The sequence below is a fragment of the Panthera uncia genome, chromosome E3 (genome assembly GCF_023721935.1).
Source record: "Panthera uncia isolate 11264 chromosome E3, Puncia_PCG_1.0, whole genome shotgun sequence".
NCBI classification, from domain to species: Eukaryota; Metazoa; Chordata; class Mammalia; order Carnivora; family Felidae; genus Panthera; species Panthera uncia.
This window is the reverse complement of record NC_064815.1, coordinates 28,544,889-28,549,412: the sequence shown is the minus strand read 5'-3', so window position 1 is coordinate 28,549,412 and position 4,524 is coordinate 28,544,889. Positions and strand designations below refer to the sequence as shown.

At 49.2% G+C, this 4,524-nt stretch overlaps 1 non-coding gene across 1 annotated transcript; it reads right to left on the bottom strand.

The window, feature by feature from the left end:
• Window positions 1-431: 431 nt before the first annotated feature.
• LOC125928692 (small nucleolar RNA SNORA76) lies at window positions 432-556 on the bottom strand. Its single transcript, XR_007459746.1, has one exon. It is a non-coding gene; the product is annotated as a small nucleolar RNA SNORA76 (small nucleolar RNA).
• Window positions 557-4,524: the final 3,968 nt, after the last annotated feature.

Below are 4,524 nucleotides of genomic sequence, written 5' to 3'. Positions count from 1 at the left end.
TTGGTTGGTTTATATATTTTATTTATTTGTTTGTTTGTTTGTTTGTTTGTTTTTATTTATTTAATTTTTGTCCAAAGCTTTTATTCCCATGCTTGGTACAGTATCCATACAAGCAGCCGGCCCTAAACAGTAGCTGTTCTCAAATAGGTCACTGCCACACCTCGGCCAGGTGAGTTAAATTCATGCAGCCTCAGGACGGAGACCAGCTCCTGTCAAGTAGACCGCGGTCCTCAAACTGCTCCCGGCCCCTCACTGCCCTCCCTTCGGGGCCCCCCACGACGCGGTTAACCCGCAGGTCCCGATGATCACGTGAGAGGACAGCACTTCCACAAAAGGAACAGGAACGTGCGGACACGGAGTAGCAGGGCCTATAGGACGTCTCCCCAGGGCCCTTTCCATAAGGACCCCGACCTGCTCGCAGCCGGGTGTCCCCGTGTTGCTCACGGTTACAAGGGCCGCGGGGGGAGGACCTGGCGGCCCCAGTTATGCGCAAGCGCGTGCGTGCCGCCTGAACCCGGCGCCACGCGCAGGCGCGGCAGGGGCTCAAAGGCAGCGCGTAATGTTTATTTATTTTTGAGAGAGAGAGAGAGAGAGAGAGAGAGAGAGAGAGGGCGCAAGCGGCCGCGCAGAGAGAGAAGGAGAAGGAGAATCCCGAGCGGGCTCGGCACTGTCAGCGCAGAGCCCAACACGGGGCTCGAACTCACCGACTGTGAGATCATGACCTGAGCCGAAACCAAGAGTCAGATGCTTAACCAACCGAGCCTCGTAAGTACTCTTGTTTTAAGCCAAGTGTTGGGATGACTTTTTAATGCTGCAATAGATGACTAATGTCGCGTATAAAACCCCACCAGAGGGCATTGCGCTCTGATGGGGTGACTGTGAGGTGGTGCTCCGCCGGAGTCCTGGGGTGTCCCCATGGGATTACTGCCCGTATCTCACTCTCCCACCCCATATCCTTCCCTCCCAAATAAGCCACTTGTCCTCAAATCCTTGTCTCTGAGTCAGCTTCTAGAGGCCCAAACGAAGACACAGGGAATGTCAGTCTCCACCATGTGGTCCTGCCTCCTCTCTGAGTATCACTGCCTGGGGGGGGGGGGGGGGGGGGGGAGGTGCCGCACACACACAGCTCATCCAGCCCTGAGGGCCTGCTTCTTCTGTGGGTTTCTCACCTCCCAGGAAACTCACCTCTTCTTTCCTTGAGCAGAAAATCCCTCCTGAATCCAGGCTGGTGTCAGCACTCAAGGCCTGAGGATCCCAAGGGCACCCCAAACCCTTCCCTGTCCACTCCTGTTCCCAGCATGCGTCCAAGAGTTCCTACCAGTGTAGAGAATCTGCCCTTCACTCCCACTCTGCAGCTGGCATAAATACAGTCTCCCCACAGTGGATTAGTTTTCAAATGTATGGAGATGGTGTGATAAATAACTTTTAAATTCTTTTTTAAAATGTGGGGTGCCTTTGCACCCCAATGTTTATGGTAGCACTATTGACAATAGCCAATGTATGGGAAGAGCCCAAATGTCCATCGACAGATGAATGGATAAAAAAGAGGTGAGATATATGTGTATATACACAGTGGAATATTAGCAATAAAAAAGAATGAAATCTTGCCATTTGCAACAATGAGGGTGGAACTAGAGTGTAATATGCTAAGTGAAATTAGAGAAAGACAAATATATGACTTCACTCATGTAGAATTTAAGATACAGAACAGATGAACATAAGGGAAGCAAAAATAATATAAAAGCGGGGGGGGTGGGCAAAGCGTAAGAGACTCTTAAATATAGAGAACAAACTGAGGGTTGCTGCAGAGGTTGTGGGTGGGGGGATGGGCTAAATGGATAAGCGGCATTAAGGAATCTACTCCTGAAATCATTGTTGCACTATATGCTAACTAACTGAGGTATAACTTTAAAAAAAAAAAAAGTGTGCCTGAATTCATTCGAATAGCTGTTTGTTCTCTACTGGTGTCTCCATCCACAGGCTAAGTGGATTTTTCTGACATTACAAAGGGGTCCTCCCCCTGATTAAGGTTGGGGCCCCGTGGTGCAACATAGGCCATTAACCCAGGGTAGCAGTGTGGTGACAGCCGTGGGCAGTGCCAGTTTAGGAAGGGAATTGGGAGGTGGGGGAGGCTACCTCACAGGTGATGTCCAGGTTTCCCAGGATACGTGAGACTCCAAACGGCGATCTTGCCGTCAGACGTGGGGTCTGATTTGTGTTCTGAAGTTGAGGTCACTGAGGCCTCGGTGGCATCTGCATCAGCTGTCCCTGTGTCAGGACTTTTTGCCTCGGTCCTGGTTGTTGACTTTTCTGCTCTTGATTTGGGGGGGGGGGGTCTGCAGCATCTGGGACCTCCAACAGGTCTGTTGTCTACAGTTGTGCAGGGTCATAGACACATGGTCCTAGAGGGTTCCATGCACAGGGATTTCTCCAGAGCATTCCTGCCTTCCTGCTATTTTCATGCTTTTCATTTGCTTGTCTGTGTCCCTCCAACCCTGAGCCCCATGTGAGCTGAGTCTTTATCACCCCTGTGCTGCGTGCCCAGCTGAGGCCGAGCCATCAACATGGCCACCAGAACCATCACACCAGCCACACGTGTGATCTAAATTCTCTAAGAGCCATTTTAAAACAGCAAATGCAGCAGAGGAGATGGATTTTAACATTATATTTTATGTAATCCAAAATACCCAAAATGTTTATCATTCCAGCATATGATCAATGTAAGATTTATTAATGAAATGTTTTACTTACTGCATATCCCTATTCAGACCCCTAAATTTTCACCAGAAACACCTGATCTGTATTCAGACTTCATAAAATTTGTGGTTGAAAAAAACAGATTCATGGGGCGCCTGGGTGGCTCAGTTGGTTAAGCGTCTGACTTCTGCTCAGGTCATGATCTTGCAGTTTGTGAGGTCGAGCCCCGCGTTGGGCTCTGACAGCACAGAGCCTGGAGCCTGTTCAGATTCTGTGTCTCCTCCTCTTTCTGCGCCTCCCCCACTCATACTCTTTCTCTCTCTCTCTCTCAAAAATAAATAAACATTAAAAAAAAATTTTTTTTTAAGCAGATTCAAATGTCCAAGTTGTTCCAAACATCCTTGAGGGTTTTCCAAGAACTGTGTCAAGCATCTACTTTAACATTTAAATGAATGCAAAACAAACAAAAATTTTAAATGAAGCGTTCAGCTCCTTGGTCACTCTAACAACATTTGGGGCCAGTGACCACTCTACTGGGCAGCGTAGATCGAGAACATCCCACTGGGCAGAGACTTCTGTTGGACACAACAGATCCCAGCCTTCATGTTCTTTGGACAGGGGTGCTTATTAACAATGAGTTGGGACCCGTCTGGACGCTGACTCAGACCCTCACCTCACCCCCGAGGGGTTTGGGGTGGAGACGCACGCTCCGCCTGGCACCCCCACCCGTGAAACTCGTAATGCCTCTACAACCCTCAAACACAATTCTGCAAAGGACGTGGGCAAGAAAGCCCAGAATGAGAAGGTGGATTGATTCAATATTCCCCCTAGACCTTTGTGTTCCAGATGGGGCCTTGGAACCTAAAAATGTCAATATGCTCTTCAGAGACCAATGCTTCCAAGAACGTGTGGAAAAGCAAAGTCTGAGACCAGCGCATCTTTAAACATTTCCCGGGTGGGGCCCATCTAGTTCATTTCTGGTGACACTTAAGGGCGGTGAGGGGCTGTCTGCCCATTAAGCCGGCCACAGGCTGCCGCTTTAATTTACTTTCCGCTATTTCAGGGCCTTGGTCTGCTTGTGTGGATTTTCTCTTAGCCTCAAACAAATAAATAATTCATCCCCAAAGCGGCACATTTGCTGGTACTGCTTAGATTAAAATCCCTAAAATATGTATTTCATTTGGATTTGGTGGGGCCGTTATCAGTCTCAGATAGCACTGGAGCTAAAATAAAATCTGGAGCTCTTATGAGATAACCCACAAGTCAACTCCGGACGTTCTCTGAATCTGGATTCTTCTCACTGTGGTCTCTCCTAATGACCGGCCTGGAGACAGCAAGTGGCGGTGTTTTTATAGTGCAAGCTGGTCCTCTGGCTGAGTCCTCCTAATTACCGTGTTGGAGGGCATGTAGCACCTGCTTCCTGTGCTTGTAGAACTGAGGAAATGTGCTATGTAATATTTATGGTTCCTGTAAAAATCACGGAATAATTTGTGGTGCCTAGCATTTGGTGGTGTTTGCAGTAGAGGCTCCCAGCCTTCGAGAAGGTACACCCTCCCCGCCGCCTTCAATGGGGTCAGGCACACCTGCCCGGGGATCGTGCCCTCCTTAGGGGCGTGTGGCCGGGCTCTCCTGGCAGCACTGGCCTGGGAATTTGGGTCAGTGGTGGGATTAAAACCCCATTTAAAGATGCTCAGAAACGTGTTAGCCTCCGGCGAATTCATTCGGAATCCTCACAACTGTCCTGCGTTGACCTTCATCGTGTGTCTGGCAGAAGCCGGAAGAAACCAGGGAGGAGGGGAGAGTCTTGAAGATGGTAAAGGTGGAGGG